The sequence below is a fragment of the Ascidiella aspersa genome, chromosome 4 (genome assembly GCF_963924565.1).
Source record: "Ascidiella aspersa chromosome 4, kaAscAspe10.2, whole genome shotgun sequence".
NCBI lineage: Eukaryota > Metazoa > Chordata > Ascidiacea > Phlebobranchia > Ascidiidae > Ascidiella > Ascidiella aspersa.
Window position 1 is genome coordinate 23,964,727 of NC_139450.1, and position 17,663 is coordinate 23,982,389.

Sequence of the window (17,663 nt, forward strand, 5' to 3'; positions counted from 1 at the left end):
TATTTAAATATGTAAAAACTTAAATAAATCATATTGTGCCTACGACAATTGGTATTCCTAGGCGGTCACCCATCCAAGTACTCACCAATCCCGACGTTACTTAACTTCCGAGATCGGACGAGATCGGGTGCATTCAACCTGGTATGGTCGTAGCCAGTATTGGTCAACATTTTTTGGTCTAAAATCTTCAAAAATGTTAACATTTAAATATATTTTATAAATCATATTTTGCCTATGACATTTGGAATTCCTATGAAGTCACCCATCCAAGTACTAACCAATCCCGACGTTGCTTAACTTCCGAGATCGGACGATACCGGGTGCATTCAACCTGGTATGGTCGTAGACAGTATTGGTCAACATTTTTTGGTCTAAAATCTTCAAAAATGTTAACATTTAAATATATTTTATAAATCATATTTTGCCTATGACAATTGGAATTCCTATGCGGTCACCCATCCAAGTACTAACCAATCCCGACGTTGCTTAACTTCCGAGATCGGACGAGATGGGGTGCATTGAACCTGGTATGGTCGTAGACAGTATTTCTCAACATTTTACGTCTAATCTATTTAAAAAAGTAAAAACTTAAATGAATCATATATTGCCTACGACAATTGGTATTCCTAGGCGGTCACCCATCCAAGTACTAACCAATCCCGACGTTGCTTAACTTCCGAGATCGGACGAGATCGGGTGCGTTCAACCTGGTATGGTCGTAGACAGTATTGGTCAACATTTATGGTCTAATCTATTTAAAAATGTAAAAACTTAAATAAATCATATTGTGCCTACGACAATTGGTATTCCTAGGCGGTCACCCATCCAAGTACTAACCAATCCCGACGTTGCTTAACTTCCGAGATCGGACGAGATCGGGTGCATTCAACCTGGTATGGTCGTAGCCAGTATTGGTCAACATTTTTTGGTCTAATCTATTTAAAAATGTAAAAACTTAAATAAATCATATTTTGCCTACGACAATTGGTATTCCTAGGCGGTCACCCATCCAAGTACTAACCAATCCCGACGTTGCTTAACTTCCGAGATCGGACGAGATCGGGTGCATTCATCCTGGTATGGTCGTAGACAGTATTCGTCAACATTTATGGTCTAATCTTTTTAAAAATGTAAAAACTTAAATAAATGATATTATGCCTACGACAATTGGTATTCCTAGGCGGTCACCCATCCAATGACTAACCAATCCCGACGTTGCTTAACTTCCGAGATCGGACGAGATCGGGTGCTTTCAACCTGGTATGGTCGTAGACAGTATTGGTCAACATTTTTTGGTCTAAAATCTTTAAAAATGTTAACATTTAAATATATTTTAAAAATCATATTTTGCCTATGACAATTGGTATTGCTAGGCGGTCACCCATCCAAGTACTAACCAATCCCGACGTTACTTAACTTCCGAGATCGGACGAGATCGGGTGCATTCAACCTGGTATGGTCGTAGCCAGTATTGGTCAACATTTTTTGGTCTAAAATCTTCAAAAATGTTAACATTTAAATATATTTTATAAATCATATTTTGCCTATGACATTTGGAATTCCTATGAAGTCACCCATCCAAGTACTAACCAATCCCGACGTTGCTTAACTTCCGAGATCGGACGATACCGGGTGCATTCAACCTGGTATGGTCGTAGACAGTATTGGTCAACATTTTTTGGTCTAAAATCTTCAAAAATGTTAACATTTAAATATATTTTATAAATCATATTTTGCCTATGACAATTGGAATTCCTATGCGGTCACCCATCCAAGTACTAACCAATCCCGACGTTGCTTAACTTCCGAGATCGGACGAGATGGGGTGCATTGAACCTGGTATGGTCGTAGACAGTATTTCTCAACATTTTACGTCTAATCTATTTAAAAAAGTAAAAACTTAAATGAATAATATATTGCCTACGACAATTGGTATTCCTAGGCGGTCACCCATCCAAGTACTAACCAATCCCGACGTTGCTTAACTTCCGAGATCGGACGAGATCGGGTGCGTTCAACCTGGTATGGTCGTAGACAGTATTGGTCAACATTTATGGTCTAATCTATTTAAAAATGTAAAAACTTAAATAAATCATATTGTGCCTACGACAATTGGTATTCCTAGGCGGTCACCCATCCAAGTACTAACCAATCCCGACGTTGCTTAACTTCCGAGATCGGACGAGATCGGGTGCATTCAACCTGGTATGGTCGTAGCCAGTATTGGTCAACATTTTTTGGTCTAATCTATTTAAAAATGTAAAAACTTAAATAAATCATATTTTGCCTACGACAATTGGTATTCCTAGGCGGTCACCCATCCAAGTACTAACCAATCCCGACGTTGCTTAACTTCCGAGATCGGACGAGATCGGGTGCATTCAATCTGGTATGTTCGTAGCCAGTATTGGTCAACATTTTTTGGTCTAATCTATTTAAAAATGTAAAAACTTAAATAAATCATATTTTGCCTACGACAATTGGTATTCCTAGGCGGTCACCCATCCAAGTACTAACCAATCCCGACGTTGCTTAACTTCCGAGATCGGACGAGATCGGGTGCATTCATCCTGGTATGGTCGTAGACAGTATTCGTCAACATTTATGGTCTAATCTTTTTAAAAATGTAAAAACTTAAATAAATGATATTATGCCTACGACAATTGGTATTCCTAGGCGGTCACCCATCCAATGACTAACCAATCCCGACGTTGCTTAACTTCCGAGATCGGACGAGATCGGGTGCTTTCAACCTGGTATGGTCGTAGACAGTATTGGTCAACATTTTTTGGTCTAAAATCTTTAAAAATGTTAACATTTAAATATATTTTAAAAATCATATTTTGCCTATGACAATTGGTATTGCTAGGCGGTCACCCATCCAAGTACTAACCAATCCCGACGTTGCTTAACTTCCGTGATCGGACGAGATCGGGTGCATTCAACCTGGTATGGTCATAAGCAGTATTTCTCAAAATTTTACGTCTAATCTATTTAAAAAAGTAAAAACTTAAATAAATCATATTGTGCCTACGACAATTGGATTCCTAGGCGGTCACCCATCCAAGTACTAACCAATCCCGACGTTTCTTAACTTCCGAGATCGGACGAGATCGTGTGCATTCAACCTGGTATGGTCGTGGACAGTATTGGTCAACATTTATGGTCTAATCTATTTAAAAATGTAAAACTTAAATAAATCATATTGTGCCTACGACAATTGGTATTCCTAGGCGGTCACCCATCCAAGTACTAACCAATCCCGACGTTGCTTAACTTCCGAGATCGGACGAAATCGGGTGCATTCAACCTGGTATGGTCGTAGACAGTAATCGTCAACATTTATGGTCTAATCTATTTAAAAATGTAAAAACTTAAATAAATCATATTGTGCCTACGACAATTGGATTCCTAGGCGGTCACCCATGCAAGTACTAACCAATCCCGACGTTTCTTAACTTCCGAGATCGGACGAGATCGTGTGCATTCAACCTGGTATGGTCGTGGACAGTATTGGTCAACATTTATGGTCTAATCTATTTAAAAATGTAAAACTTAAATAAATCATATTGTGCCTACGACAATTGGTATTCCTAGGCGGTCACCCATCCAAGTACTAACCAATCCCAACGTTGCTTAACTTCCGAGATCGGACGAGATAGGGTGCATTGAACCTGGTATGGTCGTAGACAGTGTTGGTAAACATTTTTTGGTCTAAAATCTTTAAAATGCTAACATTTAAATATATTTTAAAAATAATATTTTGCCTATGACAATTGGTATTGCTAGGCGGTCACCCATCCAAGTACTTACCAATCCCGACGTTGCTTAACTTCCGAGATCGGACGAGATCGGGTGCATTCAACCTGGTATGGTCGTAGACAGTATTGGTCAACATTTTTTGGTCTAACATCTTCAAAAATGTTAACATTTAAATATATTTTATAAATCATATTTTGCCTATGACAATTGGAATTCCTATGCGGTCACCCATCCAAGTACTAACCAATCCCGACGTTGCTTAACTTCCGAGATCGGACGAGATCGGGTGCATTCAACCTGGTATGGTCGTAAGGAGTATTTCTCAACATTTTACGTCTAATCTATTTAAAAAAGTAAAAACTTAAATAAATCTTATTTTGCCTACGACAATTGGTATTCCTAGGCGGTCACCCATCCAAGTACTAACCAATCCCGACGTTGCTTAACTTCCGAGATCGGACGAGATCGGGTGCATTCAACCTGGTATGGTGGTTGGCACTATTGGTCAACATTTATGGTCTAATCTATTTAAATATGTAAAAACTTAAATAAATCATATTGTGCCTACGACAATTGGTATTCCTAGGCGGTCACCCATCCAAGTACTAACCAATCCCGACGTTGCTTAACTTCCGAGATCGGACGAGATCGGGTGCATTCAACCTGGTATGGTCGTAGCCAGTATTGGTCAATATTTTTTGGTCTAATCTATTTAAAAATGTAAAAACTTAAATAAATCATATTTTGCCTACGACAATTGGTATTCCTAGGCGGTCACCCATCCAAGTACTCACCAATCCCGACGTTACTTAACTTCCGAGATCGGACGAGATCGGGTGCATTCAACCTGGTATGGTCGTGGACAGTATTGGTCAACATTTTTTGGTCTAAAATCTTCAAAAATGTTAACATTTAAATATATTTTATAAATCATATTTTGCCTATGACATTTGGAATTCCTATGCGGTCACCCATCCAAGTACCAACCAATCCCGACGTTGCTTAACTTCCGAGATCGGACGATACCGTGTGCATTCAACCTGGTATGGTCGTAGACAGTATTGGTCAACATTTTTTGGTCTAAAATCTTCAAAAATGTTAACATTTAAATATATTTTATAAATCATATTTTGCCTATGACAATTGGAATTCCTATGCGGTCACCCATCCAAGTACTAACCAATCCCGACGTTGCTTAACTTCCGAGATCGGACGAGATGGGGTGCATTGAACCTGGTATGGTCGTAGACATTATTTCTCAAAATTTTACGTCTAATCTATTTAAAAAAGTAAAAACTTAAATGAATCATATTTTGCCTACGACAATTGGTATTCCTAGGCGGTCACCCATCCAAGTACTAACCAATCCCGACGTTGCTTAACTTCCGAGATCGGACGAGATCGGGTGCATTCAACCTGGTATGGTCGTAGACAGTATTGGTCAACATTTATGGTCTAATCTATTTAAAAATGTAAAAACTTAAATAAATCATATTGTGCCTACGACAATTGGTATTCCTAGGCGGTCACCCATCCAAGTACTAACCAATCCCGACGTTGCTTAACTTCCGAGATCGGACGAGATCGGGTGCATTCAACCTGGTATGGTCGTAGCCAGTATTGGTCAACATTTTTTGGTCTAATCTATTTAAAAATGTAAAAACTTAAATAAATCATATTGTGCCTACGACAATTGGATTCCTAGGCGGTCACCCATGCAAGTACTAACCAATCCCGACGTTTCTTAACTTCCGAGATCGGACGAGATCGGGTGCATTCAACCTGGTATGGTCGTAGACAGTAATCGTCAACATTTATGGTCTAATCTATTTAAAAATGTAAAAACTTAAATAAATCATATTGTGCCTACGACAATTGGATTCCTAGGCGGTCACCCATGCAAGTACTAACCAATCCCGACGTTTCTTAACTTCCGAGATCGGACGAGATCGTGTGCATTCAACCTGGTATGGTCGTGGACAGTATTGGTCAACATTCATGGTCTAATCTATTTAAAAATGTAAAACTTAAATAAATCATATTGTGCCTACGACAATTGGTATTCCTAGGCGGTCACCCATCCAAGTACTAACCAATCCCAACGTTGCTTAACTTCCGAGATCGGACGAGATAGGGTGCATTGAACCTGGTATGGTCGTAGACAGTGTTGGTAAACATTTTTTGGTCTAAAATCTTTAAAATGCTAACATTTAAATATATTTTAAAAATAATATTTTGCCTATGACAATTGGTATTGCTAGGCGGTCACCCATCCAAGTACTTACCAATCCCGACGTTGCTTAACTTCCGAGATCGGACGAGATCGGGTGCATTCAACCTGGTATGGTCGTAGACAGTATTGGTCAACATTTTTTGGTCTAACATCTTCAAAAATGTTAACATTTAAATATATTTTGTAAATCATATTTTGCCTATGACAATTGGAATTCCTATGCGGTCACCCATCCAAGTACTAACCAATCCCGACGTTGCTTAACTTCCGAGATCGGACGAGATCGGGTGCATTCAACCTGGTATGGTCGTAAGCAGTATTTCTCAACATTTTACGTCTAATCTATTTAAAAAAGAAAAAACTTAAATAAATCTTATTTTGCCTACGACAATTGGTATTCCTAGGCGGTCACCCATCCAAGTACTAACCAATCCCGACGTTGCTTAACTTCCGAGATCGGACGAGATCGGGTGCATTCAACCTGGTATGGTGGTAGACAGTATTGGTCAACATTTATGGTCTAATCTATTTAAATATGTAAAAACTTAAATAAATCATATTGTGCCTACGACAATTGGTATTCCTAGGCGGTCACCCATCCAAGTACTAACCAATCCCGACGTTGCTTAACTTCCGAGATCGGACGAGATCGGGTGCATTCAACCTGGTATGGTCGTAGCCAGTATTGGTCAATATTTTTTGGTCTAATCTATTTAAAAATGTAAAAACTTAAATAAATCATATTTTGCCTACGACAATTGGTATTCCTAGGCGGTCACCCATCCAAGTACTCACCAATCCCGACGTTACTTAACTTCCGAGATCGGACGAGATCGGGTGCATTCAACCTGGTATGGTCGTAGACAGTATTGGTCAACATTTTTTGGTCTAAAATCTTCAAAAATGTTAACATTTAAATATATTTTATAAATCATATTTTGCCTATGACATTTGGAATTCCTATGCGGTCACCCATCCAAGTACTAACCAATCCCGACATTGCTTAACTTCCGAGATCGGACGAGATCGGGTGCATTCAACCTGGTATGGTCATAGACAGTACTGGTCAACATTTTTTGGTCTAAAATCTTTAAAAATGTTAACATTTAAATATATTTTATAAATCATATTTTGCCTATGACAATTGGAATTCCTATGCGGTCACCCGTCCAAGTACTAACCAATCCCGACGTTGCGTAACTTCCGAGATCGGACGAGATCGGGTGCATTCAACCTTGTATGGTCGTAAGCAGTATTTCTCAACATTTTATGTCTAATCTATTTAAAAAAGTAAAAACTTAAATAAATCATATTTTGCCTATGACAATTGGAATTCCTATGCGGTGACCCATCCAAGTACTAACCAATCCCGACGTTGCGTACCTTCTGAGATCGGACGAGATCGGGTGCATTCAACCTGGTATGGTCGTAGGCAGTATTGGTCAATATTTTTTGGTCTAAAATCTTTAAAAATGCTAACATTTAAATATATTTTAAAAATCATATTTTGCCTATGACAATTGGTATTCCAAGACGGTCACCCATCTAAGTACCAACCAACCCGACGTTGCTTAACTTCCGAGATCGGACGCGAATCGGGTGCATTCAACCTGGTATGTTCGTAGCCAGTATTGGTCAACATTTTATGGTCTAATCTATTTAAAAATGTAAAAACTTAAATAAATCATATTGTGCCTACGACAATTGGTATTCCTATGCGGTCACCCATCCAAGTAGCAACCAATCCCGATGTTGCTTAACTTCCGAGATCGGACGAGATCGGGTGCATTCAACCTGGTATGGTCGTAGTCGGTATTGGTCAACATTTATGGTCTAATCTATTTAAAAATGTAAAAACTTAAATAAATCATATTGTGCCTACGACAATTGGTATTCCTAGGCGGTCACCCATCCAAGTACTAACCAATCCCGACGTTGCTTAACTTCCGAGATCGGACGAGATCGGGTGCATTCAACCTGGTATGTTCGTAGACAGTATTGGTCAACATTTATGGTCTAACCTATTTAAAAATGTAAAAACTTAAATAAATCATATTGTGCCTACGACAATTGGTATTCCTAGGCGGTCACCCATCCAAGTACTAACCAATCCAGACGTTGCTTAACTTCCGAGATCGGACGAGATCGGGTGCATTCAACCTGGTATGGTCGTAGCCAGTATTGGTCAACATTTTTTGGTCTAATCTATTTAAAAATGTAAAAACTTAAATAAATCATATTTTGCCTACGACAATTGGTATTGCTAGGCGGTCACCCATCCAAGTACTAACCAATCCCTACGTTGCTTAACTTCCGAGATCGGACGAGATCGGGTGCATTCAACATGGTATGGTCGTAGGCAGTATTGGTCAATATTTTTTGGTCTAAAATCTTTAAAAATGTTAACATTTGAATATAATTTAAAAATCATATTTTGCCTATGACAATTGGTATTCCTAGGCGGTCACCCATCTAAGTACCAACCAACCCGACGTTGCTTAACTTCCGAGATCGGACGCGAATCGGGTGCATTCAACCTGGTATGTTCGTAGCCAGTATTGGTCAACATTTTATGGTCTAATCTATTTAAAAATGTAAAAACTTAAATAAATCATATTGTGCCTACGACAATTGGTATTCCTATGCGGTCACCCATCCCAAGTAGCAACCAATCCCGATGTTGCTTAACTTCCGAGATCGGACGAGATCGGGTGCATTCAACCTGGTATGGTCGTAGTCGGTATTGGTCAACATTTATGGTCTAATCTATTTAAAAATGTAAAAACTTAAATAAATCATATTGTGCCTACGACAATTGGTATTCCTAGGCGGTCACCCATCCAAGTACTAACCAATCCCGACGTTGCTTAACTTCCGAGATCGGACGAGATCGGGTGCATTCAACCTGGTATGTTCGTAGACAGTATTGGTCAACATTTATGGTCTAACCTATTTAAAAATGTAAAAACTTAAATAAATCATATTGTGCCTACGACAATTGGTATTCCTAGGCGGTCACCCATCCAAGTACTAACCAATCCAGACGTTGCTTAACTTCCGAGATCGGACGAGATCGGGTGCATTCAACCTGGTATGGTCGTAGCCAGTATTGGTCAACATTTTTTGGTCTAATCTATTTAAAAATGTAAAAACTTAAATAAATCATATTTTGCCTACGACAATTGGTATTGCTAGGCGGTCACCCATCCAAGTACTAACCAATCCCTACGTTGCTTAACTTCCGAGATCGGACGAGATCGGGTGCATTCAACCTGGTGTGTTCGTAGCCAGTATTGGTCAACATTTTATGGTCTAATCTATTTAAAAATGTAAAAACTTAACTAAATCATATTGTGCCTACGACAATTGGTATTCCTATGCGGTCACCCATCCAAGTAGCAACCAATCCCGATGTTGCTTAACTTCCGAGATCGGACGAGATCGGGTGCATTCAACCTGGTATGGTCGTAGACAGTATTGGTCAACATTTTTTCGTCTAAAATCTTTAAAAATGTTAACATTTAAATATATTTTAAAAATCATATTTTGCCTATGACAATTGGTATTCCTAGGCGGTCACCCATCCAAGTACTAACCAATCCCGACGTTGCTTAACTTCCGAGATCGGACGAGATCGGGTGCATTCAACCTGGTGTGGTCGTAGACAGTATTGGTCAACATTTTTTGGTCTAAAATCTTTAAAAATGTTAACATTTAAATATATTTTATGAATCATATTTTGCCTATGACAATTGGAATTCCTATGCGGTCAACCATCCAAGTACTAACCAATCCCGACGTTGCTTAACTTCCGAGATCGGACGAGATCGGGTGCATTCAACCTGGTATGGTCGTAGACAGTATTGGTCAACATTTATGGTCTAATCTATTTAAAAATGTAAAAACTTAAATAAATCATATTGTGCCTACGACAATTGGTATTCCTAGGCGGTCACCCATCCAAGTAGCAACCAATCCCGATGTTGCTTAACATCCGAGATCGGACGAGATCGGGTGCATTCAACCTGGTATGGTCGAAAGCAGTATTTTTCAACATTTTATGTCTAATCTAATTAAAAAAGTAAAAACTTAAATAAATCATATTTTGCCTACGACAATTGGTATTCCTATGCGGTCACCCATCCAAGTAGCAACCAATCCCGATGTTGCTTAACTTCCGAGATCGGACGAGATCGGATGCATTCAACCTGGTATGGTCGTAAGCAGTATTTCTCAACATTTTATGTCTAATCTATTTAAAAAAGTAAAAACTTAAATAAATCATATTTTGCCTACGACAATTGGTATTCCTAGGCGGTCACTCATCCAAGTACTAACCAATCCCGACGTTGCTTAACTTCCGAAATCGGACGAGATCGGGTGCATTCAACCTGGTATGGTCGTAGACAGTATTGGTCAACATTTATGGTCTAATCTATTTAAAAATGTAAAAACTTAAATAAATCATATTGTGCCTACGACAATTGGTATTCCTAGGCGGTCACCCATCCAAGTAGCAACCAATCCCGATGTTGCTTAACTTCCGAGATCGGACGAGATCGGGTGCATTCAACCTGGTATGGTCGTAGACAGTATTGGTCAACATTTTTTGGTCTAAAATCTTTAAAAATTTTAACATTTAAATATATTTTAAAAATCATATTTTGCCTATGACAATTGGTATTCCTAGGCCCGTCACCCATCCAAGTACTAACCAATCCCGACGTTGCTTAACTTCCGAGATCGGACGAGATCCGGTGCATTCAACCTGGTATGGTCATAGACAGTATTGGTCAACATTTTATGGTCTAAAATCTGTAAAAATGTTAACATTTAAATATATTTTATAAATCATATTTTGCTTATGACAATTGGAATTCCTATGCGGTCACCCATCCAAGTACTAACCAATCCCGACGTTGCGTAACTTCCGAGATCGGACGAGATCGGGTGCATTCAACCTGGTATGGTCGTAAGCAGTATTTCTCAACATTTTATGTCTAATCTATTTAAAAAAGTAAAAACTTAAATCAATCATATTTTGCCTACGACAATTGGTATTCCTAGGCGGTCACCCATCCAAGTACTAACCAATCCCGACGTTGCTTAACTTCCGAGATCGGACGAGATCGGGTGCATTCAACCTGGTATGGTCATAGACAGTATTGGTCAACATTTATGGTCTAATCTATTTAAAAATGTAAAATCTTTAATAAATCATATTGTGCCTACGACAATTGGAATTCCTAGGCGGTCACCCATCCAAGTGGTAACCAATCCCGACGTTGCTTAACTTCCGAGATCGGACGAGATCGGGTGAATTCAACCTGGTATGGTCATAGACAGTATTGGTCAACATTTTTTGGTCTAAAATCTTTAAAAATGTTAACATTTTAATATATTTTATAAATCATATTTTGCCTATGACAATTGGAATTCCTATGCGGTCACCCATCCAAGTACTAACCAATCCCGACGTTGCGTAACTTCCGAGATCGGACGAGATCGGGTGCATTCAACCTGGTATGGTCGTAAGCAGTATTTCTCAACAGTAAAAAGTAAAAACTTAAATAAATCATATTTTGCCTACGACAATTGGTATTCCTAGGCGGTCACCCATCCAAGTGGTAACCAATCCCGACGTTGCTTAACTTCCGAGATCGGACGAGATCGGGTGAATTCAACCTGGTATGGTCATAGACAGTATTGGTCAACATTTTTTGGTCTAAAATCTTTAAAAATGTTAACATTTTAATATATTTTATAAATCATATTTTGCCTATGACAATTGGAATTCCTATGCGGTCACCCATCCAAGTACTAACCAATCCCGACGTTGCTTAACTTCCGAGATCGGACGAGATCGGGTGCATTCAACCTGGTATGGTCGTAGACAGTATTGGTCAACATTTATGGTCTAATCTATTTAAAAATGTAAAAACTTAAACAAATCATATTGTGCCTACGACAATTGGTATTCCTAGGCGGTCACCCATCCAAGTACTAACCAATCCCGACGTTGCTTAACTTCCGAGATCGGACGAGATCGGGTGCATTCAACCTGGTATGGTCGTAGCCAGTATTGGTCAACATTTTTTGGTCTAATCTATTTAAAAATGTAAAAACTTAAATAAATCATATTTTGCCTACGACAATTGGTATTCCTAGGCGGTGACCCATCCAAGTACTAACCAATCCCGACGTTGCTTATCTTCCGAGATCGGACGAGATCGGGTGCATTCAACCTGGTATGTTCGTAGCCAGTATTGGTCAACATTTTTTGGTCTAATCTATTTAAAAATGTAAAAACTTAAATAAATCATATTTTGCCTACGAAAATTGATATTCCTAGGCGGTCACCCATCCAAGTACTAAACAATCCCGACGTTGCTTAACTTCCGAGATCGGACGAGATCGGGTGCATTCAACCTGGTATGGTCGTAGACAGTATTGGTCAACATTTATGGTCTAATCTATTTAAAAATGTAAAAACTTAAATAAATCATATTGTGCCTACGACAATTGGTATTCCTAGGCGGTCACCCATCCAAGTAGCAACCAATCCCGATGTTGCTTAACTTCCGAGATCGGACGAGATCGGGTGCATTCAACCTGGTATGGTCGTAGACAGTATTGGTCAACATTTTTTGGTCTAAAATCTTTAAAAATTTTAACATTTAAATATATGTTCAAAATCATATTTTGCCTGTGACAATTGGTATTCCTAGGCCCGTCACCCATCCAAATAGCAACCAATCCCAATGTTGCTTAACTTCCGAGATCGGACGAGATCGGGTGCATTCAACCTGGTATGGTCATAGACAGTATTGGTCAACATTTATGGTCTAATCTATTTAAAAATGTAAAATCTTTAATAAATCATATTGTGCCTACGACAATTGGAATTCCTAGGCGGTCACCCATCCAAGTAGCAACCAATCCCGATGATGCTTAACTTCCGAGATCGGACGAGATCGGGTGCATTCAACCTGGTATGGTCGTAGACAGTATTGGTCAACATTTTTTGGTCTAAAATCTTTAAAAATTTTAACATTTAAATATATGTTAAAAATCATATTTTGCCTATGACAATTGGTATTCCTAGGCCCGTCACCCATCCAAGTAGCAACCAATCCCAATGTTGCTTAACTTCCGAGATCGGACGAGATCGGGTGCATTCAACCTGGTATGGTCGTAGACAGTATTGGTCAACATTTTTTGGTCTAAAATCTTTAAAAATGTTAACATTTAAATATATTTTAGAAATCATATTTTGCCTATGACAATTGGTATTCCTAGGCGGTCACCCATCCAAGTGGTAACCAATCCCGACGTTGCTTAACTTCCGAGATCGGACGAGATCGGGTGAATTCAACCTGGTATGGTCATAGACAGTATTGGTCAACATTTTTTGGTCTAAAATCTTTAAAAATGTTAACATTTTAATATATTTTATAAATCATATTTTGCCTATGACAATTGGAATTCCTATGCGGTCACCCATCCAAGTACTAACCAATCCCGACGTTGCGTAACTTCCGAGATCGGACGAGATCGGGTGCATTCAACCTGGTATGGTCGTAAGCAGTATTTCTCAACATTAAAAAGTAAAAACTTAAATAAATCATATTTTGCCTACGACAATTGGTATTCCTAGGCGGTCACCCATCCAAGTACTAACCAATCCCGACGTTGCTTAACTTCCGAGATCGGACGAGATCGGGTGCATTCAACCTGGTATGGTCGTAGACAGTATTGGTCAACATTTATGGTCTAATCTATTTAAAAATGTAAAAACTTAAACAAATCATATTGTGCCTACGACAATTGGTATTCCTAGGCGGTCACCCATCCAAGTACTAACCAATCCCGACGTTGCTTAACTTCCGAGATCGGACGAGATCGGGTGCATTCAACCTGGTATGGTCGTAGCCAGTATTGGTCAACATTTTTTGGTCTAATCTATTTAAAAATGTAAAAACTTAAATAAATCATATTTTGCCTACGACAATTGGTATTCCTAGGCGGTGACCCATCCAAGTACTAACCAATCCCGACGTTGCTTATCTTCCGAGATCGGACGAGATCGGGTGCATTCAACCTGGTATGTTCGTAGCCAGTATTGGTCAACATTTTTTGGTCTAATCTATTTTAAAATGTAAAAACTTAAATAAATCATATTGTGCCTACGACAATTGGTATTCCTAGGCGGTCACCCATCCAAGTACTAACCAATCCAGACGTTGCTTAACTTCCGAGATCGGACGAGATCGGGTGCATTCAACCTGGTATGGTCGTAGCCAGTATTGGTCAACATTTTTTGGTCTAATCTATTTAAAAATGTAAAAACTTAAATAAATCATATTTTGCCTACGACAATTGGTATTGCTAGGCGGTCACCCATCCAAGTACTAACCAATCCCTACGTTGCTTAACTTCCGAGATCGGACGAGATCGGGTGCATTCAACATGGTATGGTCGTAGGCAGTATTGGTCAATATTTTTTGGTCTAAAATCTTTAAAAATGTTAACATTTGAATATAATTTAAAAATCATATTTTGCCTATGACAATTGGTATTCCTAGGCGGTCACCCATCTAAGTACCAACCAACCCGACGTTGCTTAACTTCCGAGATCGGACGCGAATCGGGTGCATTCAACCTGGTATGTTCGTAGCCAGTATTGGTCAACATTTTATGGTCTAATCTATTTAAAAATGTAAAAACTTAAATAAATCATATTGTGCCTACGACAATTGGTATTCCTATGCGGTCACCCATCCCAAGTAGCAACCAATCCCGATGTTGCTTAACTTCCGAGATCGGACGAGATCGGGTGCATTCAACCTGGTATGGTCGTAGTCGGTATTGGTCAACATTTATGGTCTAATCTATTTAAAAATGTAAAAACTTCATCCAAGTACTAACCAATCCCGACGTTGCGTAACTTCCGAGATCGGACGAGATCGGGTGCATTCAACCTGGTATGGTCGTAAGCAGTATTTCTCAACATTAAAAAGTAAAAACTTAAATAAATCATATTTTGCCTACGACAATTGGTATTCCTAGGCGGTCACCCATCCAAGTACTAACCAATCCCGACGTTGCTTAACTTCCGAGATCGGACGAGATCGGGTGCATTCAACCTGGTATGGTCGTAGACAGTATTGGTCAACATTTATGGTCTAATCTATTTAAAAATGTAAAAACTTAAACAAATCATATTGTGCCTACGACAATTGGTATTCCTAGGCGGTCACCCATCCAAGTACTAACCAATCCCGACGTTGCTTAACTTCCGAGATCGGACGAGATCGGGTGCATTCAAACTGGTATGGTCGTAGCCAGTATTGGTCAACATTTTTTGGTCTAATCTATTTAAAAATGTAAAAACTTAAATAAATCATATTTTGCCTACGACAATTGGTATTCCTAGGCGGTGACCCATCCAAGTACTAACCAATCCCGACGTTGCTTATCTTCCGAGATCGGACGAGATCGGGTGCATTCAACCTGGTATGTTCGTAGCCAGTATTGGTCAACATTTTTTGGTCTAATCTATTTAAAAATGTAAAAACTTAAATAAATCATATTTTGCCTACGAAAATTGATATTCCTAGCCGGTCACCCATCCAAGTACTAACCAATCCCGACGTTGCTTAACTTCCGAGATCGGACGAGATCGGGTGCATTCAACCTGGTATGGTCGTAGACAGTATTGGTCAACATTTATGGTCTAATCTATTTAAAAATGTAAAAACTTAAATAAATGATATTATGCCTACGACAATTGGTATTCCTAGGCGGTCACCCATCCAAGTACTAACCAATCCCGACGTTGCTTAACTTCCGAGATCGGACGAGATCGGGTGCATTCAACCTGGTATGGTCGTAAGCAGTATTTCTCAACATTTTATGTCTATTCTATTTTAAAAATAAAAACTTAAATAAATCATATTTTGCCTACGACAATTGGTATTCCTAGGCGGTCACCCATCCAAGTACTAACCAATCCCGACGTTGCTTAACTTCCGAGATCGGACGAGATCGGGTGCATTCAACCTGGTATGGTCGTAGACAGTGTTGGTAAACATTTTTTGGTCTAAAATCTTTAAAATGCTAACATTTAAATATATTTTAAAAATAATATTTTGCCTATGACAATTGGTATTCCTAGGCGGTCACCCATCCAAGTAGCAACCAAACCCGATGTTGCTTAACTTCCGAGATCGGACGAGATCGGGTGCATTCAATCTGGTTTGGTCGTAGCCAGTATTGGTCAACATTTTTTGGTCTAATCTATTTAAAAATGTAAAAACTTAAATAAATCATATTTTGCCTACGACAATTGGTATTCCTAGGCGGTCACCTATCCAAGTATTAACCAATCCCGACGTTGCTTAACTTCCGAGATCGGACGAGATCGGGTGCATTCAACCTGGTATGTTCGTAGCCAGTATTGGTCAACATTTTTTGGTCTAATCTATTTAAAAATGTAAAAACTTAAATAAATCATATTTTGCCTACGACAATTGGTATTCCTAGGCGGTCACCCATCCAAGTACTAACCAATCCCGACGTTGCTTAACTTCCGAGATCGGACGAGATCGGGTGCATTCAACCTGGTATGGTCGTAGACATTATTGGTCAACATTTATGGTCTAATCTATTTAAAAATGTAAAAACTTAAATAAATGATATTATGCCTACGACAATTGGTATTCCTAGGCGGTCACCCATCCAAGTACTAACCAATCCCGACGTTGCTTAACTTCCGAGATCGGACGAGATCGGGTGCATTCAAGCTGGTATGGTCGTAGACAGTAATCGTCAACATTTATGGTCTAATCTATTTAAAAATGTAAAAACTTAAACAAATCATATTGTGCCTACGACAATTGGTATTCCTAGGCGGAAACCCATCCAAGTACTAACCAATCCCGACGTTGCTTAACTTCCGAGATCGGACGAGATCGGGTGCATTCAACCTGGTATGGTCGTGGACAGTAATGGTCAACATTTATGGTCTAATCTATTTAAAAATGTAAAAACTTAAATAAATGATATTATGCCTACGACAATTGGTATTCCTAGGCGGTCACCCATTCAAGTACTAACCAATCCCGACGTTGCTTAACTTCCGAGATCGGACGAGATCGGGTGCATTCAACCTGGTATGGTCGTAGACAGTAATCGTCAACATTTATGGTCTAATCTATTTGAAAATGTAAAAACTTAAATAAATCATATTGTGCCTACGACAATTGGTATTCCTAGGCGGTCACCCATCCAAGTCCTAACCAATCCCGACGTTGCTTAACTTCCGAGATCGGACGAGATCGGGTGCATTCAACCTGGTATGGTCGTAGACAGTATTGGTCAACATTTATGGTCTAATCTATTTAAAAAAGTAAAACTTAAATAAATCATATTGTGCCTATGACGTCTAAAATCTTCAACAATGTTAACATTTAAATATATTTTATAAATCATATTTTGCCTATGACAATTGGAATTCCTATGCGGTCACCCATCCAAGTACTAACCAATCCCGACATTGCTTAACTTCCGAGATCGGACGAGATCGGGTGCATTCAACCTGGTATGGTCGTAGACAGTATTGGTCAACATTTTTTGGTCTAAAATCTTTAAAAATGTTAACATTTAA

General features: G+C 39.0%; 35 non-coding genes and 59 pseudogenes across 35 annotated transcripts; all 94 read right to left on the reverse strand.

Annotated features, from left to right (window-relative positions):
- Nucleotides 1–36: 36 nt before the first annotated feature.
- Nucleotides 37–155, reverse strand: LOC146151724 (5S ribosomal RNA; annotated as a pseudogene).
- Nucleotides 156–229: 74 nt separating this feature from the next.
- On the reverse strand, nucleotides 230–348 carry LOC146151725 (5S ribosomal RNA; annotated as a pseudogene).
- Nucleotides 349–422: 74 nt separating this feature from the next.
- On the reverse strand, nucleotides 423–541 carry LOC146151726 (5S ribosomal RNA; annotated as a pseudogene).
- A 64-nt stretch (nucleotides 542–605) lies between these two features.
- LOC146151727 (5S ribosomal RNA) lies at nucleotides 606–724 on the reverse strand. Its single transcript, XR_014495466.1, has one exon. It is a non-coding gene; the product is annotated as a 5S ribosomal RNA (ribosomal RNA).
- Nucleotides 725–788: 64 nt separating this feature from the next.
- LOC146151728 (5S ribosomal RNA) lies at nucleotides 789–907 on the reverse strand. The gene has a single exon (XR_014496218.1). It is a non-coding gene; the product is annotated as a 5S ribosomal RNA (ribosomal RNA).
- A 65-nt stretch (nucleotides 908–972) lies between these two features.
- On the reverse strand, nucleotides 973–1,091 carry LOC146151729 (5S ribosomal RNA). Its single transcript, XR_014496602.1, has one exon. It is a non-coding gene; the product is annotated as a 5S ribosomal RNA (ribosomal RNA).
- Nucleotides 1,092–1,155: 64 nt separating this feature from the next.
- LOC146151730 (5S ribosomal RNA) lies at nucleotides 1,156–1,274 on the reverse strand (annotated as a pseudogene).
- A 74-nt stretch (nucleotides 1,275–1,348) lies between these two features.
- LOC146151731 (5S ribosomal RNA) lies at nucleotides 1,349–1,467 on the reverse strand (annotated as a pseudogene).
- Nucleotides 1,468–1,541: 74 nt separating this feature from the next.
- On the reverse strand, nucleotides 1,542–1,660 carry LOC146151732 (5S ribosomal RNA; annotated as a pseudogene).
- Nucleotides 1,661–1,734: 74 nt separating this feature from the next.
- On the reverse strand, nucleotides 1,735–1,853 carry LOC146151733 (5S ribosomal RNA; annotated as a pseudogene).
- A 64-nt stretch (nucleotides 1,854–1,917) lies between these two features.
- Nucleotides 1,918–2,036, reverse strand: LOC146151734 (5S ribosomal RNA). The gene has a single exon (XR_014495467.1). It is a non-coding gene; the product is annotated as a 5S ribosomal RNA (ribosomal RNA).
- A 64-nt stretch (nucleotides 2,037–2,100) lies between these two features.
- Nucleotides 2,101–2,219, reverse strand: LOC146151735 (5S ribosomal RNA). The gene has a single exon (XR_014496219.1). It is a non-coding gene; the product is annotated as a 5S ribosomal RNA (ribosomal RNA).
- A 65-nt stretch (nucleotides 2,220–2,284) lies between these two features.
- On the reverse strand, nucleotides 2,285–2,403 carry LOC146151736 (5S ribosomal RNA; annotated as a pseudogene).
- A 65-nt stretch (nucleotides 2,404–2,468) lies between these two features.
- LOC146151737 (5S ribosomal RNA) lies at nucleotides 2,469–2,587 on the reverse strand. The gene has a single exon (XR_014496603.1). It is a non-coding gene; the product is annotated as a 5S ribosomal RNA (ribosomal RNA).
- Nucleotides 2,588–2,651: 64 nt separating this feature from the next.
- On the reverse strand, nucleotides 2,652–2,770 carry LOC146151738 (5S ribosomal RNA; annotated as a pseudogene).
- A 74-nt stretch (nucleotides 2,771–2,844) lies between these two features.
- Nucleotides 2,845–2,963, reverse strand: LOC146151739 (5S ribosomal RNA; annotated as a pseudogene).
- Nucleotides 2,964–3,027: 64 nt separating this feature from the next.
- Nucleotides 3,028–3,145, reverse strand: LOC146151740 (5S ribosomal RNA; annotated as a pseudogene).
- A 63-nt stretch (nucleotides 3,146–3,208) lies between these two features.
- On the reverse strand, nucleotides 3,209–3,327 carry LOC146151741 (5S ribosomal RNA). Its single transcript, XR_014496488.1, has one exon. It is a non-coding gene; the product is annotated as a 5S ribosomal RNA (ribosomal RNA).
- A 64-nt stretch (nucleotides 3,328–3,391) lies between these two features.
- On the reverse strand, nucleotides 3,392–3,509 carry LOC146151742 (5S ribosomal RNA; annotated as a pseudogene).
- Nucleotides 3,510–3,572: 63 nt separating this feature from the next.
- LOC146151743 (5S ribosomal RNA) lies at nucleotides 3,573–3,691 on the reverse strand (annotated as a pseudogene).
- Nucleotides 3,692–3,764: 73 nt separating this feature from the next.
- LOC146151744 (5S ribosomal RNA) lies at nucleotides 3,765–3,883 on the reverse strand (annotated as a pseudogene).
- A 74-nt stretch (nucleotides 3,884–3,957) lies between these two features.
- Nucleotides 3,958–4,076, reverse strand: LOC146151745 (5S ribosomal RNA; annotated as a pseudogene).
- A 64-nt stretch (nucleotides 4,077–4,140) lies between these two features.
- Nucleotides 4,141–4,259, reverse strand: LOC146151746 (5S ribosomal RNA; annotated as a pseudogene).
- Nucleotides 4,260–4,323: 64 nt separating this feature from the next.
- LOC146151747 (5S ribosomal RNA) lies at nucleotides 4,324–4,442 on the reverse strand. Its single transcript, XR_014496220.1, has one exon. It is a non-coding gene; the product is annotated as a 5S ribosomal RNA (ribosomal RNA).
- Nucleotides 4,443–4,507: 65 nt separating this feature from the next.
- LOC146151748 (5S ribosomal RNA) lies at nucleotides 4,508–4,626 on the reverse strand (annotated as a pseudogene).
- Nucleotides 4,627–4,700: 74 nt separating this feature from the next.
- Nucleotides 4,701–4,819, reverse strand: LOC146151749 (5S ribosomal RNA; annotated as a pseudogene).
- A 74-nt stretch (nucleotides 4,820–4,893) lies between these two features.
- LOC146151750 (5S ribosomal RNA) lies at nucleotides 4,894–5,012 on the reverse strand (annotated as a pseudogene).
- Nucleotides 5,013–5,076: 64 nt separating this feature from the next.
- Nucleotides 5,077–5,195, reverse strand: LOC146151751 (5S ribosomal RNA). The gene has a single exon (XR_014497929.1). It is a non-coding gene; the product is annotated as a 5S ribosomal RNA (ribosomal RNA).
- Nucleotides 5,196–5,259: 64 nt separating this feature from the next.
- On the reverse strand, nucleotides 5,260–5,378 carry LOC146151752 (5S ribosomal RNA). The gene has a single exon (XR_014496221.1). It is a non-coding gene; the product is annotated as a 5S ribosomal RNA (ribosomal RNA).
- Nucleotides 5,379–5,443: 65 nt separating this feature from the next.
- On the reverse strand, nucleotides 5,444–5,561 carry LOC146151753 (5S ribosomal RNA; annotated as a pseudogene).
- A 64-nt stretch (nucleotides 5,562–5,625) lies between these two features.
- On the reverse strand, nucleotides 5,626–5,743 carry LOC146151754 (5S ribosomal RNA; annotated as a pseudogene).
- A 63-nt stretch (nucleotides 5,744–5,806) lies between these two features.
- Nucleotides 5,807–5,925, reverse strand: LOC146151755 (5S ribosomal RNA; annotated as a pseudogene).
- Nucleotides 5,926–5,998: 73 nt separating this feature from the next.
- Nucleotides 5,999–6,117, reverse strand: LOC146151756 (5S ribosomal RNA; annotated as a pseudogene).
- Nucleotides 6,118–6,191: 74 nt separating this feature from the next.
- Nucleotides 6,192–6,310, reverse strand: LOC146151757 (5S ribosomal RNA). The gene has a single exon (XR_014497844.1). It is a non-coding gene; the product is annotated as a 5S ribosomal RNA (ribosomal RNA).
- A 64-nt stretch (nucleotides 6,311–6,374) lies between these two features.
- On the reverse strand, nucleotides 6,375–6,493 carry LOC146151758 (5S ribosomal RNA). The gene has a single exon (XR_014497953.1). It is a non-coding gene; the product is annotated as a 5S ribosomal RNA (ribosomal RNA).
- Nucleotides 6,494–6,557: 64 nt separating this feature from the next.
- Nucleotides 6,558–6,676, reverse strand: LOC146151759 (5S ribosomal RNA). The gene has a single exon (XR_014496222.1). It is a non-coding gene; the product is annotated as a 5S ribosomal RNA (ribosomal RNA).
- A 65-nt stretch (nucleotides 6,677–6,741) lies between these two features.
- LOC146151760 (5S ribosomal RNA) lies at nucleotides 6,742–6,860 on the reverse strand. Its single transcript, XR_014497355.1, has one exon. It is a non-coding gene; the product is annotated as a 5S ribosomal RNA (ribosomal RNA).
- Nucleotides 6,861–6,934: 74 nt separating this feature from the next.
- LOC146151761 (5S ribosomal RNA) lies at nucleotides 6,935–7,053 on the reverse strand (annotated as a pseudogene).
- Nucleotides 7,054–7,127: 74 nt separating this feature from the next.
- Nucleotides 7,128–7,246, reverse strand: LOC146151762 (5S ribosomal RNA; annotated as a pseudogene).
- A 64-nt stretch (nucleotides 7,247–7,310) lies between these two features.
- Nucleotides 7,311–7,429, reverse strand: LOC146151763 (5S ribosomal RNA; annotated as a pseudogene).
- A 74-nt stretch (nucleotides 7,430–7,503) lies between these two features.
- LOC146151764 (5S ribosomal RNA) lies at nucleotides 7,504–7,622 on the reverse strand (annotated as a pseudogene).
- Nucleotides 7,623–7,687: 65 nt separating this feature from the next.
- On the reverse strand, nucleotides 7,688–7,806 carry LOC146151765 (5S ribosomal RNA; annotated as a pseudogene).
- A 64-nt stretch (nucleotides 7,807–7,870) lies between these two features.
- On the reverse strand, nucleotides 7,871–7,989 carry LOC146151766 (5S ribosomal RNA). Its single transcript, XR_014496979.1, has one exon. It is a non-coding gene; the product is annotated as a 5S ribosomal RNA (ribosomal RNA).
- A 64-nt stretch (nucleotides 7,990–8,053) lies between these two features.
- Nucleotides 8,054–8,172, reverse strand: LOC146151767 (5S ribosomal RNA; annotated as a pseudogene).
- Nucleotides 8,173–8,237: 65 nt separating this feature from the next.
- LOC146151768 (5S ribosomal RNA) lies at nucleotides 8,238–8,356 on the reverse strand. Its single transcript, XR_014495569.1, has one exon. It is a non-coding gene; the product is annotated as a 5S ribosomal RNA (ribosomal RNA).
- Nucleotides 8,357–8,430: 74 nt separating this feature from the next.
- On the reverse strand, nucleotides 8,431–8,549 carry LOC146151769 (5S ribosomal RNA; annotated as a pseudogene).
- A 65-nt stretch (nucleotides 8,550–8,614) lies between these two features.
- Nucleotides 8,615–8,734, reverse strand: LOC146151770 (5S ribosomal RNA; annotated as a pseudogene).
- Nucleotides 8,735–8,798: 64 nt separating this feature from the next.
- Nucleotides 8,799–8,917, reverse strand: LOC146151771 (5S ribosomal RNA). Its single transcript, XR_014496980.1, has one exon. It is a non-coding gene; the product is annotated as a 5S ribosomal RNA (ribosomal RNA).
- A 64-nt stretch (nucleotides 8,918–8,981) lies between these two features.
- On the reverse strand, nucleotides 8,982–9,100 carry LOC146151772 (5S ribosomal RNA; annotated as a pseudogene).
- Nucleotides 9,101–9,165: 65 nt separating this feature from the next.
- LOC146151773 (5S ribosomal RNA) lies at nucleotides 9,166–9,284 on the reverse strand (annotated as a pseudogene).
- Nucleotides 9,285–9,349: 65 nt separating this feature from the next.
- Nucleotides 9,350–9,468, reverse strand: LOC146151774 (5S ribosomal RNA; annotated as a pseudogene).
- A 74-nt stretch (nucleotides 9,469–9,542) lies between these two features.
- Nucleotides 9,543–9,661, reverse strand: LOC146151775 (5S ribosomal RNA; annotated as a pseudogene).
- A 74-nt stretch (nucleotides 9,662–9,735) lies between these two features.
- On the reverse strand, nucleotides 9,736–9,854 carry LOC146151776 (5S ribosomal RNA; annotated as a pseudogene).
- A 64-nt stretch (nucleotides 9,855–9,918) lies between these two features.
- LOC146151777 (5S ribosomal RNA) lies at nucleotides 9,919–10,037 on the reverse strand (annotated as a pseudogene).
- A 64-nt stretch (nucleotides 10,038–10,101) lies between these two features.
- LOC146151778 (5S ribosomal RNA) lies at nucleotides 10,102–10,220 on the reverse strand (annotated as a pseudogene).
- A 64-nt stretch (nucleotides 10,221–10,284) lies between these two features.
- LOC146151779 (5S ribosomal RNA) lies at nucleotides 10,285–10,403 on the reverse strand (annotated as a pseudogene).
- Nucleotides 10,404–10,467: 64 nt separating this feature from the next.
- Nucleotides 10,468–10,586, reverse strand: LOC146151780 (5S ribosomal RNA). The gene has a single exon (XR_014498528.1). It is a non-coding gene; the product is annotated as a 5S ribosomal RNA (ribosomal RNA).
- A 74-nt stretch (nucleotides 10,587–10,660) lies between these two features.
- On the reverse strand, nucleotides 10,661–10,780 carry LOC146151781 (5S ribosomal RNA; annotated as a pseudogene).
- A 74-nt stretch (nucleotides 10,781–10,854) lies between these two features.
- Nucleotides 10,855–10,973, reverse strand: LOC146151782 (5S ribosomal RNA; annotated as a pseudogene).
- Nucleotides 10,974–11,037: 64 nt separating this feature from the next.
- LOC146151783 (5S ribosomal RNA) lies at nucleotides 11,038–11,156 on the reverse strand. The gene has a single exon (XR_014495663.1). It is a non-coding gene; the product is annotated as a 5S ribosomal RNA (ribosomal RNA).
- Nucleotides 11,157–11,220: 64 nt separating this feature from the next.
- LOC146151784 (5S ribosomal RNA) lies at nucleotides 11,221–11,339 on the reverse strand (annotated as a pseudogene).
- Nucleotides 11,340–11,413: 74 nt separating this feature from the next.
- LOC146151785 (5S ribosomal RNA) lies at nucleotides 11,414–11,532 on the reverse strand (annotated as a pseudogene).
- Nucleotides 11,533–11,578: 46 nt separating this feature from the next.
- Nucleotides 11,579–11,697, reverse strand: LOC146151786 (5S ribosomal RNA; annotated as a pseudogene).
- Nucleotides 11,698–11,771: 74 nt separating this feature from the next.
- LOC146151787 (5S ribosomal RNA) lies at nucleotides 11,772–11,890 on the reverse strand. The gene has a single exon (XR_014497697.1). It is a non-coding gene; the product is annotated as a 5S ribosomal RNA (ribosomal RNA).
- A 64-nt stretch (nucleotides 11,891–11,954) lies between these two features.
- LOC146151788 (5S ribosomal RNA) lies at nucleotides 11,955–12,073 on the reverse strand. The gene has a single exon (XR_014496223.1). It is a non-coding gene; the product is annotated as a 5S ribosomal RNA (ribosomal RNA).
- Nucleotides 12,074–12,138: 65 nt separating this feature from the next.
- Nucleotides 12,139–12,257, reverse strand: LOC146151789 (5S ribosomal RNA; annotated as a pseudogene).
- Nucleotides 12,258–12,322: 65 nt separating this feature from the next.
- Nucleotides 12,323–12,441, reverse strand: LOC146151790 (5S ribosomal RNA). Its single transcript, XR_014498433.1, has one exon. It is a non-coding gene; the product is annotated as a 5S ribosomal RNA (ribosomal RNA).
- A 64-nt stretch (nucleotides 12,442–12,505) lies between these two features.
- LOC146151791 (5S ribosomal RNA) lies at nucleotides 12,506–12,624 on the reverse strand. The gene has a single exon (XR_014498529.1). It is a non-coding gene; the product is annotated as a 5S ribosomal RNA (ribosomal RNA).
- A 74-nt stretch (nucleotides 12,625–12,698) lies between these two features.
- Nucleotides 12,699–12,818, reverse strand: LOC146151792 (5S ribosomal RNA; annotated as a pseudogene).
- A 64-nt stretch (nucleotides 12,819–12,882) lies between these two features.
- On the reverse strand, nucleotides 12,883–13,001 carry LOC146151793 (5S ribosomal RNA; annotated as a pseudogene).
- A 74-nt stretch (nucleotides 13,002–13,075) lies between these two features.
- Nucleotides 13,076–13,195, reverse strand: LOC146151794 (5S ribosomal RNA; annotated as a pseudogene).
- Nucleotides 13,196–13,269: 74 nt separating this feature from the next.
- LOC146151795 (5S ribosomal RNA) lies at nucleotides 13,270–13,388 on the reverse strand (annotated as a pseudogene).
- Nucleotides 13,389–13,462: 74 nt separating this feature from the next.
- Nucleotides 13,463–13,581, reverse strand: LOC146151796 (5S ribosomal RNA; annotated as a pseudogene).
- A 46-nt stretch (nucleotides 13,582–13,627) lies between these two features.
- On the reverse strand, nucleotides 13,628–13,746 carry LOC146151797 (5S ribosomal RNA). Its single transcript, XR_014497940.1, has one exon. It is a non-coding gene; the product is annotated as a 5S ribosomal RNA (ribosomal RNA).
- Nucleotides 13,747–13,810: 64 nt separating this feature from the next.
- Nucleotides 13,811–13,929, reverse strand: LOC146151798 (5S ribosomal RNA). The gene has a single exon (XR_014496224.1). It is a non-coding gene; the product is annotated as a 5S ribosomal RNA (ribosomal RNA).
- Nucleotides 13,930–13,994: 65 nt separating this feature from the next.
- LOC146151799 (5S ribosomal RNA) lies at nucleotides 13,995–14,113 on the reverse strand (annotated as a pseudogene).
- Nucleotides 14,114–14,178: 65 nt separating this feature from the next.
- LOC146151800 (5S ribosomal RNA) lies at nucleotides 14,179–14,297 on the reverse strand (annotated as a pseudogene).
- Nucleotides 14,298–14,362: 65 nt separating this feature from the next.
- On the reverse strand, nucleotides 14,363–14,481 carry LOC146151801 (5S ribosomal RNA). Its single transcript, XR_014495571.1, has one exon. It is a non-coding gene; the product is annotated as a 5S ribosomal RNA (ribosomal RNA).
- A 74-nt stretch (nucleotides 14,482–14,555) lies between these two features.
- LOC146151802 (5S ribosomal RNA) lies at nucleotides 14,556–14,674 on the reverse strand (annotated as a pseudogene).
- Nucleotides 14,675–14,739: 65 nt separating this feature from the next.
- LOC146151803 (5S ribosomal RNA) lies at nucleotides 14,740–14,859 on the reverse strand (annotated as a pseudogene).
- Nucleotides 14,860–15,039: 180 nt separating this feature from the next.
- Nucleotides 15,040–15,158, reverse strand: LOC146151804 (5S ribosomal RNA). The gene has a single exon (XR_014497951.1). It is a non-coding gene; the product is annotated as a 5S ribosomal RNA (ribosomal RNA).
- Nucleotides 15,159–15,222: 64 nt separating this feature from the next.
- Nucleotides 15,223–15,341, reverse strand: LOC146151805 (5S ribosomal RNA). The gene has a single exon (XR_014498058.1). It is a non-coding gene; the product is annotated as a 5S ribosomal RNA (ribosomal RNA).
- Nucleotides 15,342–15,406: 65 nt separating this feature from the next.
- On the reverse strand, nucleotides 15,407–15,525 carry LOC146151806 (5S ribosomal RNA; annotated as a pseudogene).
- A 65-nt stretch (nucleotides 15,526–15,590) lies between these two features.
- On the reverse strand, nucleotides 15,591–15,709 carry LOC146151807 (5S ribosomal RNA; annotated as a pseudogene).
- Nucleotides 15,710–15,773: 64 nt separating this feature from the next.
- On the reverse strand, nucleotides 15,774–15,892 carry LOC146151808 (5S ribosomal RNA). The gene has a single exon (XR_014495507.1). It is a non-coding gene; the product is annotated as a 5S ribosomal RNA (ribosomal RNA).
- Nucleotides 15,893–15,955: 63 nt separating this feature from the next.
- LOC146151809 (5S ribosomal RNA) lies at nucleotides 15,956–16,074 on the reverse strand. The gene has a single exon (XR_014497962.1). It is a non-coding gene; the product is annotated as a 5S ribosomal RNA (ribosomal RNA).
- A 73-nt stretch (nucleotides 16,075–16,147) lies between these two features.
- On the reverse strand, nucleotides 16,148–16,266 carry LOC146151810 (5S ribosomal RNA; annotated as a pseudogene).
- A 65-nt stretch (nucleotides 16,267–16,331) lies between these two features.
- Nucleotides 16,332–16,450, reverse strand: LOC146151811 (5S ribosomal RNA; annotated as a pseudogene).
- Nucleotides 16,451–16,515: 65 nt separating this feature from the next.
- On the reverse strand, nucleotides 16,516–16,634 carry LOC146151812 (5S ribosomal RNA). Its single transcript, XR_014497973.1, has one exon. It is a non-coding gene; the product is annotated as a 5S ribosomal RNA (ribosomal RNA).
- A 64-nt stretch (nucleotides 16,635–16,698) lies between these two features.
- LOC146151813 (5S ribosomal RNA) lies at nucleotides 16,699–16,817 on the reverse strand. The gene has a single exon (XR_014497092.1). It is a non-coding gene; the product is annotated as a 5S ribosomal RNA (ribosomal RNA).
- Nucleotides 16,818–16,881: 64 nt separating this feature from the next.
- Nucleotides 16,882–17,000, reverse strand: LOC146151814 (5S ribosomal RNA). The gene has a single exon (XR_014498404.1). It is a non-coding gene; the product is annotated as a 5S ribosomal RNA (ribosomal RNA).
- A 64-nt stretch (nucleotides 17,001–17,064) lies between these two features.
- Nucleotides 17,065–17,183, reverse strand: LOC146151815 (5S ribosomal RNA). The gene has a single exon (XR_014495710.1). It is a non-coding gene; the product is annotated as a 5S ribosomal RNA (ribosomal RNA).
- Nucleotides 17,184–17,247: 64 nt separating this feature from the next.
- On the reverse strand, nucleotides 17,248–17,366 carry LOC146151816 (5S ribosomal RNA). Its single transcript, XR_014498129.1, has one exon. It is a non-coding gene; the product is annotated as a 5S ribosomal RNA (ribosomal RNA).
- A 126-nt stretch (nucleotides 17,367–17,492) lies between these two features.
- Nucleotides 17,493–17,611, reverse strand: LOC146151817 (5S ribosomal RNA; annotated as a pseudogene).
- Between the last annotated feature and the right edge of the window lie 52 nt (nucleotides 17,612–17,663).